General features: G+C 42.7%; 1 protein-coding gene across 5 annotated transcripts in view; it reads right to left on the bottom strand.

The window, feature by feature from the left end:
• The window catches only part of phactr4b (phosphatase and actin regulator 4b), a 253,670-nt gene that overhangs the window by 226,759 nt on the left and 5,594 nt on the right, over positions 1 to 21,317 (bottom strand). The gene's annotated exons all lie outside the window — the stretch shown is intronic.

Consider the following 21,317-nt stretch of genomic DNA (forward strand, 5'->3'; position numbering starts at 1 on the left):
TTTTCATTTCATTTCATCCTTCAACCCATTACTAATTATAAATCTGTCTACCTCCTCCTTAAATTTACTTAATGTCTTGGCATCTACCGTGCTCTGGGGTACTGAATTCCTCAGATTCATGACCCTTTGAGAGGAGTAATTTCTCCTCCTCTGTTTCTAATCTGCTACCCCTTATCCTAAAACTATGACCTCACGTCCTAGATTGCCTCACAAAAGGAAGCATCCTCTCTACATCTACTTTGTCAATACCTTCTTATATACCTCAATTAGATCTCCGCTCATTCTTCTAAACCCGCGAGTATAGGCCTAAACTGCTCTGCTCACAATACAGACCTTACCTCTGGAATCAATCTAGTGATTCCTCTACTGAACTGCCTCTAATGCAACTACATCCCTCCTCAAATAAGACGGCCAAAACTGTACACACTACTCCAGGCATGGAAGAAAATTAAAAACAAAAACATTTTCATGCTCTTATGATTTTTCTACAAGGTGTTGCTTGCACCAATGACCTGGAAATGTGTCTACATTTCCTGCAGACTCTAGGGCAATCCCGGAGGATTGGCAACCCAACAATCAACAAGTGGTGGTACAGTGAGGGAAGATAAAGATTTCATGTAGACTCTATCTTGGATGTTTTAAGTGAAGGAGCCCTGGTGAGTATTGTAGAAGATTTTGATCTTATTTTGGTGTAATATAACTGATTGTCTGTTGGCTCATGCATTTTCTGACCTTCCATTTAAGATTCAAAAAAGAAAGCTAGACTCTCCAGAGCCAAGTAATGCCTGAAATGTTGTTTCAGCACGAGTGTCCAAGCCTCTTTTTCCTGGGCAAAAGGACAGCAAAACAGGAGCAGAGAATGCTGGAAAAACTCAGCAGGGCTGGCAGCATCCGCAGTATTTTGCCTGTGAATAAAACAGGGTTTGGAGTAGACAACGCTAGTTGACGAATTAGCACAGTGGGACGAACAGCTTTCGATGCTGGAAATCTTGGAGCTGCACAAGATATTAGAAAATAGTTTTGTTCGACTACCGCAAAGAGCAATTCAGGTTAGGACACTAAACTCATCGAACAGCTAGATATTGCAATGGAAAATTATGGTGCTATTTTTCCAGAAAGATAAAGTCAAATAAATTGATCCCTGGGATGAGGGCATTAACCTATGAGAGACTGAACAGGATGAGCCCATAGTCTCTCAAGATTAGAAGAAGAGTTGATCATATTGAATCGTCTTAAGAGGGTTTAACACAGCAATTGCTGAGAGGCTGTTGCCCTGGCAGCAGATTCCAGAACTAGCTGTCATTTTCAAAACATTTACAGCACCCAATTATTGCTAATTAAGGGGCAATTTGCTAATTAGGGGGCAATTTAGGGTGGCCAATCCAGCTAACCTGCACATCTTTTGGTTGTGGGGTGAAACCCACGCAGACACAGGGAGAATATGCAAACTCCACACAAACAGCGACCCAGGGACGGGATCGAACCCAGGTTCTCAGCGCCGTAGACAGCGATACAGAACCAGCTGTCATAATCTCAGGATAAAGGATTGGCAATTTCTAATGGAGTTTGGATTGGATTAGGATTTGTTTGTTGTTATGTGTACCAAGGTACAGTGAAAGGTATCCTCACCCAGGTCATTCTGAATCGTAGAAACTCGTTCTCAGAGGGCTTTGAATGTTCAATCATTGAGTTTATTTAAGACAATGGCAGATTTCTGACACTATGGGCATCATTGGGATATGAGGATAGGGCAGGAAGTGATCAATTTAATTAGTACGGAGTAGAATCCCATGAGCATGTTATATTTATCCATATTAACCTGTAGTTTATAGAAACATTGTAGATTTTAACTCGGAGACAAAGCTGTCTCTCTCTACTAAAAACGTTTAGAAAGGTGTAAGCTACACAAACACCAATAGGTCCCGTAGAAAAATACTATACAGCTGCAACATTAATAGCAATTATATGCATATCTTTTAAATACTGCATTTATAAACATGATATATGAGGTTGTACGCTTGCATCATGGACATTTAGATCCCTCCAATATGGGATGATGTCACACAGTTATGTTCTTATTTTGTTTTTGTAAATTTAGAATACCTAATTTTTTTTTCCAATTAAGGGGCAATTTAGTGTGACCAATCCACCTACCCTGAACATCTTTGGGTTGTGGGGGTGAGACTCACGCAAACACAGGGAGAATGTGCAAACTCCACACGGACGGTGACCCAGGGCCGAGATCAAACCTGGCACCTCGGCACTGTGAGGCAGCAGGGCTAACCACTGTTCCACCGTGCTGCCTGAGTTATGTCATTATAAAATTTAGTACTTTGTGCAGAGGTCTTGCGATACAATGGGTATCAACCTGTAAATCCTTTGAATTCATCAAATGGCAGGCAGTGATTCCTGGTCAGCCATACTGCAGAAAGAAATGGCAAACCACTGCATTACTTTGCCAAGCATAATCACGCAGCAAACAAATGGGAAGTCCATGGTTGCCAATGGCTTCTTGGGATATGATACTTGAAACAGGAGGGGACTAGTACTTTGTGCAAGATTGGAGAGGGGAATGGGTCACATTTTCTCCTCCTCCATTCTCTCTTCCCCCCCCCCCCCACATTACTGAGGTCCTTACCTAGCCTGCATGTCAATTCTTCAGGTCTGAGCCCACTCACTAAGCATGGGAAGGCTATTCATAGAATCTACAATACCAGAAGGGGGCCATTTGGCCCATCAAGACTGCACCAGCCCTTCGAAAGAGCACCCTACTTAAGCCCATCGCTCTACCGTATCCCAGTAACCCACCCTAACATTTTTGGACACTAAGGAGCAATTTAGCATGACCAATTCACCTAACCTGCAGAGTTTTGGACTGTAGGAGGAAACCGGAGCACCCAGAAGAAACCAACGCAGACACGGGGAGTAAGTGCAAACTCCACACAGTCACCCAAGGCAGGAATGGAACCAGGGTCCCTGAAGCTGTGAGGCAGTGGTGCTAACCACTGTGTTACAGTGCCACCCACATGGGCCACTGGTGCTGAACCTGATCCAAAACTCAGATATGTTTTCACTTTCAACAGAGTCACAGGATCACAATCGGAGGGGTGACCAATTTCCCCACCAACTTTTGGGACAAAGAGGTCAAACATCATCATGTGCATAAAATACTGGAAGTTTTAAAGGATGGTAAATCTAACCCAGCAGTGATTATACTGCAGGTTGCAGAAATACTCATGGACGCAGTGGTACACTTGGATTCCACAGTGATATCACATGAAGGAATTTCTCACTTTGAACCCAATGCCAATTCTGTTTATTTTAACTAATTAAATTATATTCCAACAAAGAATTGAGTGGCCTTTCACCACTAAGACATCCAGGAATCCTGCGTGCATTTACAAAGATATCCTGTGTCTGCTGGCTTTCAGGTCTCTATGTGAAATGAACTAGGACTGTCTCAATGGGCTAGACCCAACGCACAAGGGTTTCTAGCAGTTGGCATTCTCATCCGGAGGGGCCAAATGGATTTCCGATCCAGCAAGTGCAAGAGTGTACTTGACAAGAGAAAATGATCAAGGAATTGAGAAAATGATCAAGGAATTGGAGAGACAGGACAGTTTTATTTGACTAACTGTACATTAACAAAATTAGCCCACAATGGTTTCTTCTGGTGCTATGCATTACTATAGGAAAGAGGAACAAATAAAGAGAAGTTTCATTCCATATTTGGCTATGCTAAAAGCAACCACTTTTCTTTGCATTCCACACCTGGACACCCACAAAAATGAATGGAAACATCTTTTGATCCCTCTGGGTTCATCAAACTACATGGAACTAACAGAGTATCCAACTTAACTTTCAACATTACAATTGGTTCTATTTTTTTTTTACATGTTGCCGCACAGAGTTTAACTTTCCCACAGATAAGACTTTGACCTATTGTACACTGTTGGCATGGCAATTTTTTTCTTTTAAGTACTGCAGAGAGGAGAGGTCAGGGCACTTCCTGTTTTGACAGGAGTCCAACACAGAACTCATAGTATCCGCACTTACCAGTTCCCAACCAAATTAATTATGCACAATCTGGTTAATTCAGATTTTACAAAGTGTAAATCCCAAAATTGATGATTTCCTCCCCCAATAACTTCCACAATTTTGATTACATTTCAGAAAGTTGCATTTCATAGAATTTACAGTGCAGAAGGAGGACATTCAGCCAATCGAGTCTGCACCGACCCTTAGAAAGAGCACCCTACTCAAGCCCATTTCCCCACCTTATCTCCATAACCCAGTAACCCCACCTAACTTTTTGATACTAAGGGGCAACTTAGCATGGCCAATCCACCTAACCTGCACATCTTTGGACTTTGGGAGGAAAGCAGAGCACCCGGAAGAAACCACGTAGACACGGGGAGAAAGTGCAAACTCCACACAGTCACCCAAGGCTGGAATTGAAATTGGGCCCCTGGAGCTGTGACACAACAGTGCTAACCACTGCACCACCAGGCTGCCCGAACAACAATTCACTCCCATGTCCGACATCCTCACTGCATTGGAGGCAAAGAAATGCTGAACACTCTCTGAGGGAGTATGCACGTGATGGGGGGGGGGGGAAGAGAGACACAGGAAAGAGAAACTGTGACTATTGACCACACAATTACACCTTGTTTAATGATTCATATGTACAATGGTGGATGTGTAAAGAGTCTCTTGTCCATCCAGCATATCCCACGCATTGTGGTGCATTATGTGTAATATATGCAATCTTCATCGTTTGATCTGAGAGAGAAATACATGAAAACAAATCCAGACCAATTTGGAAGGCAAAAAAACATGCATCATTCTTCTCTGACCCATCTAGGTAATCAAAACAAGAGATCATCACTCTGGCCCTGATAATTCCCCACTGTGCCAACCTTTGTTTATAAAAGATATGATCTCTTCCTCAGTTCACTTGCTGGAATTCAGAGAATCGCCACCCATCACACAAGATGACAGCCTGTTCTAGAGATCCACTATTCTCTGGGAAAATGACCACCTCCTGACACGGAACTTACATCTAGTCTTGTGCAACTTAAAATTTTGATCTCTCATATGGCATAGGCTAATGTTCAGCCGACAAAAGACAGTGACAATGGCTCAAGGTGGTCAGTTGGAGGCAGAACCAAATAAACGCCATTGAACTTAAAGCCGTAGTAGACAAATTCTTCTACATGGGGAATAATGGTCAAGTGAAATGAAGCTTGATGGGCAGATATCAGCTACCATTGGTACTGCTACTGCAGAATTTGAAAATTGTCTGGCAAGAACCTGAAAAAAATTCCAATTCACAATTGCCAAACCATTAAGACTCTATAATGCCTGGATACTAAGTTGAATGCCACCAAGTAGACTGAGTCTAGTATGTGTTGAAGCAGAAGCAGTAATGCATTTAATTTCATACGCACTGAAGAATCTGGAGATCCACTGGCAGCATAGTGTCCTCAACAGAGAGGTACTGCAGCTTTCTAATTCAAATCATCATAGTAATGCTCAAGCAATGCCAACTATGATACTGAGGACATGTTTTTCAAACAAATGATGTTCACCTTCCAAAAGGTGGGTTATATGGCGATCTTGATGATGTCAGCAGATCCATTGGTGGCCAAAACTACCATGCAAGGAATCATGCAAATGAGACATTGTTTAATGCCAGATTGAATTCAACAACTGGGAACAGTCTGCACATGACCAAAACATTTGGTGCTGAAGTCTCCACAGAAATTTGAAGAACTACATCGTCAGGAACCAAAAGAGAAAATGCTGGACAATCTCAGCAGGTCTGGCAGCATCTGCAGGGAGAGAAAAGAGCTAACGTTTCGAGTCCAGGTGACCCTTTGTCAAAGCTAAAAGGCATAGAAAGTGGGAGATATTTATACTGTGTGGTGAGGGAATGAAAGATGAGTCATAGCCACAGAAACCAAGGAAAGAGTGCTAATAGCCATATATATATATATGTAATATATATATATAATGACAAAAACATGAATAAAAGGTAAAAGACATTTGAAATAAAATGGAATGAATTCAATGTTGAGACTGTAATGGAAGGCTGTAGCATGCCTAAGCGGAAGATGAGATGCTGTTCCTCCAGTATGCGTTGAGCTTCACTGGAACATTGCAGCAGGCCAAGGACAGACAGTTTGGCATGGGAGCAAGGTCTTGTGTTAAAATGGCAAGCAACGGGAAGGTCAGGGTCCAGATTGAGCAGAGGCTGAAGAGGCTCAGCAAAGCAAATTAAAAAAAATACATTTTTTTTTTAAATGGTAGCTACCGCGGTCAGATCAGTTAGCTCAACAATGGGCCAGGTATAATAGTGTTTTCCATTTATGTAAACCTAGTTGGACAACACCATCAGCTGTACACCAGAGTTCTCAATTTTTTCCCCCCCCCCCAATTGAGGGGCAATTTAGTGTGGCCAATCCACCTACCCTGCACATCTTTGGGTTGTGGGGGTGAGACCCACACAGACACGGGGAGAATGTGTAAACTCCCCAAGGTCAGTGACCTGGGGCCAAGGTCGAACCCGGGTCCTGCGCGCCGTGAGGCAGCAATGCTAACCACTGCACCACCTTGCTGTCTATGTAGACTTACTAAGCGCTAAACGTTACCACATATTTAATTGCAGCACGGAAAGTTTTTAAAAATAAATTTAGAGTACCCAATTCATTTTTTCCAATTAAGGGGCAATTTAGCGTGGCCAATCCACCTACCCAGCCACATCTTTTGGGTTGTGGGGGCGAAGCCCAAGCAAATATGGGGAGAATGTGCAAACTCCACACAGACAGTGATCCAGAGCCAGGATCGAACCTGGAACCTCGGCGCCGTGAGGCAGCAGTGCTAACCACTGCACCACCGAGCTGACCTCACAACAGAAAATTTACATATCATTTCCCTTTAAGTGTTGACAAAGGCATCTACAATGTGAAGTGACAATATATAATTTTACAACTGGCACGAAATATAATTTTCACATCCTCGTGAAATTATCCCTTACTCACAAACCACCTTGCCTACCACACTCTCCCAAATCTGGAACACTAAAAAAAGTGACTGGTAACGATATTCATTTACTGTACCGTGCAGTACCAACATGGTGTCAGTGCAGATTAAGACTTTAATTCTATAATGCCTTCCATTCTATAATGGTTGAATTGGGAAAGTAAAACCATGAGGTGATGACGTGAAGTTATCAATATCTGGTATACCTTGAATTTGGGAGATCCAAACCAGAATAAAATGATATCAATGTTTCTCATCCACATTGATTTGCAGATCACTAATACACTTCACAATTTGTACACCCGACCTCCTAAACTGAACCCTTTTTTATTGTAAAGTCAGATCACGAGGTTAAAATCTGCCGAGTGTGAAATGCTTATGGATTTAGAACTGCACATGAGTGCTATTAGGAAATTTGATATCGCAGTACTTGGATTCAGAACACAAGACATTTGCCCAAAAAGTACAGGTCAGAACATAAACATGTAAGAATACAAGATATAGGAGTAGGCCAAACCGTCCCTCGATCCTCCTGTCATTTTATGAACAAGGACAAGAACAACAAATCAATGGGAACACCAACACCTCCACACTCCCCTCATCCTAATCACACCTCATCCTAATCTGAACATTTATCACTGTTCCTGCATCGTTACTGGGTCAATATACTGGGATTCCATGTTGAATATCGCAATGGGAACACCATCAGCCCACAAAGACTTAGGGAAAGTCAGGATGGACAATAAAACTGCAGGAAAAGTCAGGATGGACAATAAAAATGCAGCTGTTGTCAGTGTTGTTCACAACATAAGATTGTAATAAATATGAGTGGGCTGTATGGCCTTTCAAGCCTGTTCAATTATTCAGTAAGATCATGGCTGACTTACTAACTCAACTTCAATTTTCCACCTCATGACCATATCCTCAGATTCCCTTATTAACAAAGGAATCCATCAATATCAGTCTTGAATATACTCCACAACCAAACATGCACAGCCTCCTGGGGTAGAGAATTCCAACGGTTCACATGCCTCAGTGATGAAAGGTCTCCTAATTTGAGTTCTAAAAGACCAATCCCTTACACAGAGACTCTGACCCCTTGTTCAAGGCTCTCCAGCCAGAGGAAATTGTGTGTGTGACTGGCCACAAGTAAACACCACAACCAATCTCACCAGAACTGATGGCAGCCATTCATTTATTTGTAAGAATTAAAGCCATCACCAACTTGTAATTTTTGTGATAATGGGTAGTTTGTACAGTAACCATACACATTTTAAAACTAAAAAATATGGCACAATCTTTGTACGACAGAATTAGAAATTGTTGCTTTTGCATAACAATTGTAAAGCAGCCAGTTTCAAAAAGGACAGGAGACAAATAGTAAACTGTTTAAAAAATCTAAAATGACTATTAGAGTTAATTCAAAATGTTAATGAATGCAATTTGACAGAGTTCTAATGTCTTGTGTTCAGAAATAAAATTCTGGAGAAATATCTAAAGAATGTCTACCCTTTCAAGCAATTGTAAACACCATTTTGCTTGCATAACAGTTGCAAAGAAACAGTTTAAACTTCAAAGCAAAAGATACCCTTACAACCTGGGAACCTTCAGATTGCTCAAATTACCGATAAACATATTCAAAGGAGCTGAATAGAATTTCTGTAAACTGCGTCACATAACATATTACCAAAGACTTGTGTGAAAATATACTGACAGGAGCTGCAAGATTTTTTCTGCCGATCTACTTTGTACAGCTTGAGCTGTGCTTAATTCCATCTTGTTCATGCTCCTACAGTTCCGTATTTTATCTATAAATCAATGTGAATACGCAGTTTTTAGCATCTGAAGTGGTTTAAAATACTTATTTAAGAGCAAAGAAAAATAAAAGCAAGAGTAAACCATATGGCCTGCTTAGCCATTCAGAACCATCATGGCTGATCTGAACTTGGCCTCAAGTCCTCTTTCCTGCCTGTTCCTCAAAGCCCTTGGCTGTGCAATAATTCAAAAATCTGTTGAGCGCAGTCTTGAATAAATCCAATGACTCAGCCTCGCAGTTCTTTGGGGTAAAGTATTCCAAAGATTCATAACCGCCAATCCCCCCCATCTCCATTTAAAACAGGTTACCAACCTGTTTCTAGATTCCTTCACAAAAGGGGAACATTCTCTCAGCATCTACTGTTAAACCCCTCAGAATTTTATACTTTTCCAGAAGATCACATCGCATTCTTCTATCTCCACTGAGTATAGGTCCAACCTGCTCCACATTTCCCCTTAATAAAGCACCTTCATCCTCAGAATCACCCGAGTGAACCTTTGCCGAACTGCCTCCAAAGCAATTATATCCCTCCATTTTCCTGCTTTGAGGCAATGAGTGGAAATTATACCGATTCTGGTAGGTGATTTATTACTGTTTAATATTAATGGTTAAGACCTGTGCAGCAATTACTCCAAATAAACAAGACTATAAACTTTGGTGCCAACTCAGAGTCAGCCTACTTATGAACACAAGTGGTGGGAAAAAGCCCAGAGATTAACGCCTCAAGATACCCCAAAAACCAGCTGAACACCACCAGTAACTGCCAAACTACTGAAATGAAATGAAAATTGCTTATTGTCACAAGTGGGCTTCAAATGAAGTTACTGTGAAAAGCCCCTAATCGCCACATTCCGGCCGCCTGTTCGGGGAGACTGGTAAGGGAATAGAACCGTGCTGCTGGCCTGCCTGGGTCTGCTTTAAAAACTAGCTATTTAGCCCAGTGTGCTAAACCAGCCCCTGATACTGTAGCCCCTCCCCAAACTTGCTTCAACCACCATTGTGAGTACAACCGTGAACAACCCTGATGTGTGACCTAGCTGAACTGTGACTTGAGAAAATGAAAAGCCAGCCCAATTGGTGCTTTGGAAAATAAAGACAGATGCAGAGTAAAATATCAAATATTCTTAAATAGTTGCTTGGAAGTACAGAACTTCCTGAAAAAACAGACATGCTGTCAAAACTTTTCATCTTGCACTCATCAGGACAGATGCAAGAATGCCAGAGAGTCAGGATCAGGGTGTTGAATTTGATGATCAGCCATGATTATAATGAATGACAGAGCAGGCTCAAAGGGCCAAATGGCCTACTGCTGCTTCTATTTTCTATGTATGTTCCAATGCTTCCAATGCATTACATCATTCTTTAAATAAGTACTCCAGATTTGTACACAGTACTCCAGATTTGGTCTCATAGAACATAGAACAGTACAGCACAGAACAGGCCCTTCGGCCCTCGATGTTGTGCCGAGCCATGATCACCCTACTTAAACCCACGTAACCCGTATACCCAACAATCCCCCCATTAACCTTACACTACGGGCAATTTAGCATGGCCAATCCACCTAACCCGCACATCTTTGGACTGTGGGAGGAAACCGGAGCACCCGGAGGAAACCCACGCACACACGGGGAGGACGTGCAGACTCCACACAGACAGTGACCCAGCCGGGAATCGAACCTGGGACCCTGGAGCTGTGAAGCATTGATGCTAACCACCATGCTACCGTGAGGCCCCAATACAATTGTACAATTCCCTGTACAATTGAAGCATAAAGTTAAACGTGGACTGTGCAGCAAATGCACTGAAATGCTTTTCAAAGTGTAAGGTGTACTATGTTATGCATCTCCTCTTCAAATTAAGTGTTTTGTAAATTTGTCACATAGCCCTCTCCAATTTGACTCAAGTGACTCATGAACAAGTGCAAGGATAGTTGTTTTTAGACATCATGTTTGCAGAAATACTCTGGTGCTAGATAAGTCCTTTATCCTTTGAACAACTTCATAAAGCTAGAGAGAGTAATACATCTGTTAATTGGGAGATTTAGTCAGATAGAATTGTATTCACTGGACCTCAGACGAATGAGGGGGGATCTCAAAGAAACCTATAAAATTCTAACAGAATTAGACAAGGTAAATGCAAAAAGGACATTCCCAATGACGGGGGTGTCCAGAACCATGGTTCACAGTCTGAGGATACAGGGTTGACCACTTAAGACAGAGATAAGGAAATGTCTTTTCACCCAGAGAGTGGTCAGCCGGTGGAGTTCATTACCACAGAAAGTGGTTGAGGCCAAACCATTGTATGTTTTCAAGAAGCAGTTAGATATAGCATTTGGGAAAAGAAGATCAAAGGACATGGGGTGGGGGGGGGGGGGGGGGGGGGGGGGGGGGAGAGCGGGATTAGGTTATTGAGTTGGATGATCAGACATGATCATAATGGATGATGGAACAGGCTTGAAGGGCCAAATGGCTACCTCCTGTGCCTATTTTCTGTGTTTCTCCCTGCTTTCGTATTCAATTCCCCTCCCAATAAATGATAATGTTTTATTAGCTTTCCTAATTAATTGCCGTACCTGCACAACAGCCTTTTGGATTAGTGTACTGGGACATCCCGATCCCTCTGCACATCAGAGCTCTGCAATCTCTCGCCATTTAGTTAATAAGCTTCACTTTTATTCTTACTACCAAAATGGACAATTCCACATTTTCCCACATCATACACCATTTGCCAGATCTTGGCGCATTCACTTAACCTATCTATATCCCTTTGTAGCCTCCTTGTGTCCTCTACACAACTTTTTCTTTAATTTAGAGTACTCAATTCTTTTTTCCCCCCAATTGAGGGGTAATTTAGTGTGGCCAATCCACCTACCCTGCACATCTTTGGGTTGCGAGGGCGAGACCCACACAGACACGGGGAGAATGTGCAAACTCAACACGGACAGTGACCCGGGGCCAGGATCAAACTGTCCTCGGTGACATGAGTCAGCAGTGCTAACCACTGGGCCAATGTGCCACCCGTATCTTCTTACTATCCTACCTATCTTTGTCTTGTCAGCAAATTTGGGCAACCATCCCTTCAATCCTTTCATCTAAGTCCATTTATATAAACTGTGAACAGGGGTTTCCTCCAGGTGCTCCGGTTTCCTCCCACAGTCCAAAGATGTGGTTAGGTGGATTGGCCATGATAAATTGCCGTTAGTATCAAAAAGGTTGGGTGGGGTTGCTGTGTTACGGGAATAGGGTGGAGGTGTCGGCCTAAGTGAGGTGCTCTTTCCTAAGGGCCGATGCACTCAATGGGGCGAAATGGCCTCCTTCTACACTGTAAATTCTAGGATATGCAGGGACCTGTCCTCTGCAGTCAAAACACATGTGTCTAGACATTGCACCTATTTTGACTAAACAAAACCTTAGGAACAATGGCTTCCTAGTGCATTTGTCTTGGCAACATATCAACCAGAGTCTACTTGCCAACGAACCAATCAACACATTTTTTCTCATGAAAATGTAAGTATAAACTATCGTTCCCTTTAAGATTTGGTATTCTTTTGTCTAATCTGATGGATGCAAGACATAAAGCTTCAGCAGTATGTCTTTTTTCAGTAATTAACTTTTTTCAAAAATAAATTTAGAGTACACAATTTTTTTTTCTATTAAGGGACAATTTAGCATGGCCAATACACCTTTGGGTTGTGGGGGTGAGACCCACGCAGACACAGGGAGAATGTACAAACTCCACACAGGCAGTGACCCGGGGAATGCTCCACCATTCAATGCATGAATTCAATCATGGCTGATTACTGGCCTTAACTCCACTTTCCCTCCTGCTCCACTTATCCATTGATTCCAAGAGGTAAAAAAAACCCGAATATATTTAAAGTCTGAGATAGACAATGATGGACCATCCACATCCCTCAGGTAGAGAATTCCAAGGATTCACATCCCTTAGAGTGAAGACATTTCTCCTCATCCGAGTCCTAAATGAAGAGCCCCTGGTATCCTGAGCCCAGTGTTCTAGATTCCCCAGATAGGGAGTTGATACCTGTTCTTCAAATTTTTTATGCTTAAAAAGTAAGTAATTTGTTGCTGTTAAAAGCATGTAAACTTGCACATCAGACAGCATACAGCAGAAGGCTGTTAATGCTTTGGCTCCTATTCATTTGTACATGCTTCAAGCAGTTGATGACAATCAGACCTTGATGTTCAAATTTAGGAATTATCCATTACTGGAAACGGCAGGACCAAAACGCCATTCTCTATGCTCTTGGACACACACATCAAATAAACCAGCTGATAAAAAACTAACTTGTGGTCCCTTGGCTTTGTGGGGAATATTGCCTTGTGGCGTTTCGGTGATAGAAGGTGGGTGAGGGTGGAGAAAGGAACATAGATTTCTCATCAACGACTTTTAATCTGTTGATCTTTCAGACCACCGGACACAGAGCAAGACACAACATTATCTGCTGTAAAAAGCCATGGTTAAAGCAACATCCCCTTACTTTAGAACAAAATGGCTCTGGACATCACAACAAAGCACCTTGGACTCCCACATGCCCCATTAGTTGATTCCTGCCATTTCAGGTGGTGAGGATTACTCATGTAAACTCTTGTTCTGACAGAAAATGCTGCGAGGCCAAATTCAAAAGCCATCACTCTCCAATTGTAGAACACTCTGACCCAAGTTATAAAGTGCAAAGCCTGACAAAGGAACACTGCAAATACGCAATAGCAGACAGCAGTGGCCAGGTTTAGCTAAATCCCCCAGCTAATTTAAATACCCATGCAATCAGGGCAAATAAGTAATTATAGTCAAAAGCAAGGATATTGCCTTGTTAAAACAATGGCTCAGTTGGGAACCTAAATCTCCTCATATGGTAGGTTCCCCAAGGTCTGTAGCACAATTCACTTCGGACACAGAGAAAAGTATCCTATCCATCCACTTTTGCAGCGCCCCACCCATAACTGTTGCCACTCAACATCCAGTCTTTCACATTTACAATAGCCATCTGGACAAGGTACCTGAATCACAGACTCAAGGAGGTCATTCAGTCAATCATGCCTACGGCAGGCTCTTTGAAATGGTTATCTTATTTGTCCCATTCCCCTGGACTTTCCCCATAGCCCTGCACATGTTTTCCTTTTGAATATAAAGCCAGTCTTCCCTTTTGGAAGTTACTACTGAATCTGCTTCCACTGTCCTTTCAGGCAGTGCATTCCAGATCATGAAAATCCACTGTGTAATCTCCCTTTTGTTTTTTTTGCCAATTATAAAGTGTGGGAATCTTGTGTCCTGAGAAGCCACAGTAACATGCTTCTGAATGTTGAAACAAGCCCCTCAGATCAGTCATATAATTATAGCATGAATCAATATCTCCTTGCTAAGACACTCCCCAAGAGAGCTGTAAGGAAGAAGTACTTTCAGTGAAGGATGCAATACAGTGGCGACTTATTGGCTTTCTTGACTAATCTGGGAAATATAAACAACCCATGCACCACATCGGGGCGGGGGCAAGCATGCTATTGAAACCTCTTGATCCAGTCCCTCATAAGCTGCAGAAAGTATTTTATCTGCACTGTTTGTTTTTATCTAAATTTAGAGTACCCAATTCATTTTTTCCAATTAATAGGCAATTTAGTGTGTCCAATCCACCTACCCTGCACATCTTTGGGTTGTGGGAGCGAAACCCACACAAACACGGGGCGAATGTGCAAACTCCACACGGATAATGACCCAGAGCCGGGATCGAACCTGGGACCTCGGCGACGTGAGACGGCAGGGCTAACCCACTGCGCCACTGTACTGCCCTTTATCTGCACTGTTGATGGATGGAATACAAAATGTCATGAACTTGTGTACTTCGGGACTAAAATCTTTGGTTTGCTCACGTCCTCCACTCATTCAAAGGTCTTAGGAGCCCCCATATTTACAACTCAACTTCAAGGTTAATCCACTAAAATCAGTCAGCACAAAATGATTGTTCTCAGCAAGGATTTATTCCCATGAAAGGGAATTCTCCTCCAATACAACTTAAAGTAATTTCCATTTTTAAAATAAATTTAGAGTAACTAATTCTTTATTTTTCCCAATTAAGGAGCAATTTAGCGTGGCTAATTCACTTAACCTGCACATTTATTTGGGGTGCGGGAGTGAGGCCAAAGCAGACATGGGGAGAACTTGCAAACTCCACATGGACAGTGACCCAGAGCTGGGATCAAACCTGGGTCCTCGGGGCGGCACATGGCTCAGTGGTTAGCCCTGCAGCCTACGGCGCTGAGGACCAGGGGTCGAATCCCGGCCCCGGGTCACTGACCGTGTGGAGTTTGCACATTCTCCCAGTGTCTGTGTGGGTTTCAACCACAACCCAAAGATGTGCAGGTTAGGTGGATTGGCCACGCTAAATTGCCCCTTAATTGGGAAAAAAAATAATAATTGGGTACTCTAAATTAATTTTTTTTTTTAACGGGCCCTCGGTGCTGCACCACCGTGCTGCTGCTGTTATTTTTTAAAAGTAGGACCGTTCTGACTTTTTTTGCTATTATACATTATCTCACCAAGGAACTGACTGCTTCAGATTTAAATGTGACCACGTCAAAGATGTTATATAAATGCAGGTTTTGGTTGTTACGTCATACAGGATTACAACTGGAAATGGTCAATAACACTAGCAAACTAAGTATACTAACCAATGTGGTACTGAACCATATATATTCGATATCAAGAACGCTCCACATTCAATCCAAGGTTTTTAGTAAATGAATTGTTTACATTGCTCTAACTAATGGAAAGGAATAATGAGTCAATGCTCCCAACCTTATGATTGTTGGAATGCCACGCTGGGAAGCACACATGTGTGGACCTCGGGACTGGAAATGGTTAGTTTAGCATTGATGCATCTCGAGATAGATTAAAGAATCATATAATACTGTTGGAGGCCATTTGATCCATTGTGTCTGTGCTGGCTCTACCACTATCCCATTTGTTTCTGTACTTTTCCTCATAACATTAAATATTTTCCCCAAGTATAAAGATACCCTTCTAAAATATACAAATGGATCTGCTTCCACCAGTCTATTAGGGAACGCATTCCAGATCATAACATTCTCATCACACCTCTGAAGAACTTGCATTTAAAAAGTGCATTATACAAATTTAGGACATCTTAATGCTCTTTAAAGCTAATGACCGTGGTCAAAGAACTAAGAAAAGTGCAGCACAGGAACAGGCCCTTCGGCTTTCCAAGCCTGCACTGACCAAGCTGCCAGTCTAAACTAAAATCTTCTACACTTCCGGGATCCGTATCCCTCTATTCCCATCTTATTCATGTATTTGTCAAGATGCCCCTTAAACATCACTATCGTCCCTGCTTCCACCACCTCCTCCGGCAGGGAGTTCCAGGCACCCACTACCCTCTGTGTAAGAAAACTTGCCTTGTCCATCTACTCTAAACCATGCCCCTCGCACCTTAAACCTATGCCCCCTAGTAATTGACCCCCCTACCCTGGAAAAAGCCTCTGACTATCCACTCTGTCAATGCCCCTCATGATTTTGTAGACCTCTGTCAGGTCGCCCCTCAACCACTGTCGTACCAGTGAGAACAAAGCAAGTTTATTCAACCTCTCCTCATAGCTAATGCCCTCCATACCAGGCAACATCCTGGTCAATCTCTTTTGCACCCTCTCCAAAGCCTCCACATCCTTCTGGTAGTGCGGCAACGAGAATTGAACATGATACTCCCAAGAGTGGCCTAACTAAGGTTCTATACAGCTGCAACATGACTTGCCAATTTTTATACTCAATGCCCCGGCCAATAAAGGCAAGCATGTGGTATGCCTTCTTGACTACCTTCTCCACCACTGTTGTACTGTAGGAAACAGGACAACCAATGTGAACAAGCAGCAATCTAATAATGACCAAATGCTGTAATGTTTTTTTTTAAATCTAGAGTATCCAATTCTTTTTTTGCAATTAAGGGGTAATTTAGTGTGGCCAATCCACCTACCCTACTCATCTTTGGATTGTGCCGGTGACACCCATGCAGACACGAGAAGAATGTGCAAACTCCAAACGGACAGTGACCCAGGGCCGGGATTCGAACCCGGGTCGTGCCGTGAAGCAGCAATGCTAACCACTGCGCTACTGCGCTGCCCTCTGTAATCTGTTTTTGAGATGTTGATTGAGGGATAAATATTGCCCAGCATGTCAGAGAACTCACCTCCTCTTCTTCAAAATAGTGCCTGGGAACCTTTACACTCAGATAAGACTTCTCAGCCGAATGACAATACCTCTGACAATGCAGCAGTCTCTCAAAAATGCAGGAGTGTCAGCCTAGGTTGTGAACTGGAATGGGTCATAAATTCACAAACCCATGACTCAGAGGCAACACCCACTGTCTGGGCCCATTTGTAGAACTGTACCCAACATGAATTAGCGGTCGAGAAACAGACCAGATGAGACAACAGGACAAAAAAAAAAGAAGTTTGTGCGCAGACTCTGAACTGTTTGGTTTGAAATGATACCAAATTGTGATGAGAACATTTAGACATGGAGCAAACATCAAGAGTTTGATTAAAGTTGTGGGTGGACAACCTAATCATAGTGTTACAGAACATATCTGTCAATCAGGATGTCATCAATTCTACAAGCAGGTCAAATAAACCACTCCAGTAATCACAAAGCTATGGCATGTCATTCTATTACAAATCCTTACTTTTAAACTCTGGCCCTTATTGATCACACAGACATTATCCTTTCTCATGCTCTTAGAATGAAAGTCACCATAGTCCCAGAGGACCATAGGCTGCCCTATCCTTTGAGAGAGAGCTGATTGGTGGTGATTTAACCGGAGGGTCACCACACCTCAGACGAAGGGCAAGGTTCAGAAGGCGGGGCCTTCATTGATAGTTCAGCCAGTACGTCAGAGCTGATGGTGTTGCTCCGCATCAACAAACCTAGCCATCCATCCAACCAACTAATACACACCTTCCGTTCTCACATCAGCTCATTATCACTTCATCAGATAAGGAGAAAGAAGGCAAAATGCATAAAAAGTAATCAACAGAATTTGCACCTTATCATCTGTGATAATCTGAACTCTCCGGCTTTATACTGCAACTCTGGATTTTGAAGATGAATGGTGCAAACGTGACGTATGTGGATCCGTTGACAACTGGGACCAAACATTTCCTTGGCTCCCAGAGCATCTCAGAGATGTATGGAGCATCCTAAAGTCCCTCTCGACTGGGTCCCAGTGACACACAGCTGAATTAACAATGGGAAGCAAATGGCACTTGGAGAACTCAAACCTCATGTATGTTCTATTAAACACAGCTCTCCTGGCCCAACATGTCAGCATCAAACATTTCTTTTAAATTGTCTTTAAACGAAGACAAGCTGAATCAGATTGCCAAACTATTCATTTAAAAAAGAAACATTGTTAATTAAGCAAAGTTGACATGAACTTTGAACAGTGAACAATCAACACCTTGATGTTATCAGCAAACATAACATATGATTGGCCTGTCTGAGAGCACGTGAGCATACTGACCCAAGTTACCATATTACTCAACAAGTTGGATTTTTCTGTATACTGAAGCCAGACTTCATGTGTACACGTCATGTGACGTTCATGTGCACACTGTTCTGACGTCAGCAGAATGGCCTACACTACTCCAAAGAAAATTACAAAACCATAGAATGTTACGATGTGGAGATGCCGGCGTTGGACTGGGGTGAGCACAGTAAGAAGTCTTACTTAAAGTAAAGGTTAAAGTCCCAGGTTAAAGTCCAACAGGTTTGTTTCAAACACTAGCTTTCGGAGCACTGCTCCTTCCTCAGGTGAATGAAGAGGTATGTTCCAGAAACACATATATATATATATATATATATATATATGTAGACAAATTCAAAGATGCCATAGAATACGAGCACTTGCAGGTAATTAAGTCGTTACAGATCCAGAGATAGGGGTAACCATAGGTTAAAGAGGTGTGAATCGTCTCAAGCCAGGACAGTTGGCAGGAATTTGCATGCCCAGGCCAGATGATGGGGGGTGAACGTAATGCGACATGAATCCCAGGTACTGGTTGAGGCCGCACTCATGTGTGCGGAACTTGGCTATATGTTTCTGCTTGGCAATTCTGCATTGTTGTGTGTCCTGAAGGCCACCTTGGAGAACGCTTACCCGGAGATCAGAGGCTGAATGCCCTTGACTGCTGAAGTGTTCCCCGACTGGAAGGGAACATTCCTGCCTGGTGATTGTCACGCGATGCCCGTTCATTCGTTGTCGCAGCGCTGCATGGTCTCGCTAACGTACCACGCTTCGGGGCATCCTTTCCTGCAGCATATGAGGTAGACAACGTTAGCCGAGTCGCACGAGTATGTACCGCGTACCTGGTGGGTGGTGTTCTCACGTGTAATGGTGGTATCCATGTTGATGATCTGGCACGTCTTTCAGAGATCTTGCCACGGTCATCCTCACACCCCCACTACTTGCCTTCAGACAACCGCGCAACCTCAAACAAACTATTGTTTGCAGCAAACTACCCAGCCTTCAGAACAGCGACCACGACGTCACACAACCCTGCCATGGCAATCTGAGGAAGGAGCAGTGCTCCGAAAGCTAGTGTTTGAAACAAACCTGTTGGACTTTAACCTGTTGTACGACTTCATAGAATGTTACCACACAGGAGGCAACCATTCAGCCCATCAAGCCTGTGCCAGCCCTTCGCAAATACTGTACAATTATTCTCCTGCTCTTTTCCTATGGATGAGCAAATAATCGCTTTCAAGGATTTAGCAACATCCTTAAAAAAAAAAATTACTATTTTATCTGCTCCCTCCACCCTTTCAGGCAGTGCAGTTCAGATCATAACTTACAGCATAAAAACATTCTCTCATCTCATCTCCCTGGTTCTTTTGCCAATGATCTTCAAGGCATCCACAAGCCACACTTGCCAGGGTTACGCTGCTGCAAAGCAGAGACCGTGACGGGTAACTGCACCTTCGCACACAATCAGATCATTCCTTTGAGCTAATGGTGAGATTTACTGCCTGTATTATGTTAAAATCCAAGGAGAAACATTACTAGCAAAACTGAAGTGATGTGGACATTTTGTAATCAAGTTCTCAGTCAGGCCTGACTACAAAGAGCCAGATTACATTAGCACTGCACATTTTAAGCAGGCTCACCCTCTGGACTGTACAGCTCTGTTCATTTATTCATCCCCAGGATGGAGGTGTCACAGGCAAGACCAGCATTTATTGCCCATCCCTAATTGCCCTTGAGGTGGTGATGAAAGCGGCCTTTGTGGCTTGTTAGGCAATTTCGCAGGATAGTTAAGGTGCAACCACATCCATACAGATCTGGAGTGAGACCAGCTAAGGGCAGAAAATTTCATTCCCTCGGGACCATTCGTGAATCAAACAGGTTTTGACAACAATCCAATGGCTTTGTAGTCACAATTGCTGACACTAGCTTTTTAATTCCTAATATATTTAATTAGCTGAATTCAATTCACAATGTGCCACAGTGGGTTTTGAACTCATGTCTCTGAATTCGTAGTCCAGGCCTCTGATTGACTAATCCTGTAAGTAAATTACTATGTTACTGTAGCCGGGTCAAGCTTTTGTTTACAATATATCTATGTTTAAATCGTAAGTCAAAAATTATGTACAGTGAAGTACTGCAGAGTGGCATACATACATCAAGCTGGAATAAGTAACCTAGATTAAAATCTTGAATTTCACTAAAAATATGTTCTAACATGAAAATTTAGCTGAACGTAAGAAACCTCCCTCCCTTCAGGGGTTCATTCAGGTTTGATCTGCTAGCTAGAATTTAAAAGGGTTGGAATGGATTTGTTTATTGTCACATGTACCGAGGTACAGTGAAAAGTACTTTTCTGCCAGCAGCTCAAACAGATCATTAAGTACATGAAAAGAAAATATATAATAGGGCAACACAAGGTACACAATGTAAATACACAGACACTAGCATCGGGTGAAGCATACAGGTGTATAGTATTAATCAGGTTCCAACCTTCGCCAACAGTTTCATGCCACTTCCTGCCTTTAAAAAATGTTAAACATATATACCTTCAAGAACAACATGGAACTGATATACTCCAAGGAAGTTTTCACTCTGAGTCACACATCATCCCAACTTGGACCTTTTCTGCCTTTTCTTCACTGCTGCTGGGTCAAAATCCTCACCACCCAGGGTGAGGGGCAACAACACTCTGGGTGCACCGACACCACATGGACTGCAGTGGTTCGAGAAGGTAGCTGATTGCCACCTTCTTGAGGGCAATTAGGGATGGGCAATAAACGCTGACCATTTCCAGCAATACCCACATCCCATGAATGAATAAAGATTATTGGTCCCATTTACCGAGTTCAGCTGTGCAATTCCCAGGGCTGTGAATGTTACAGAATTGTTAGGGAAGCGAGATTGCAATGA

This window comes from Scyliorhinus canicula, chromosome 1 (genome assembly GCF_902713615.1).
Source record: "Scyliorhinus canicula chromosome 1, sScyCan1.1, whole genome shotgun sequence".
Lineage (NCBI taxonomy): Eukaryota > Metazoa > Chordata > Chondrichthyes > Carcharhiniformes > Scyliorhinidae > Scyliorhinus > Scyliorhinus canicula.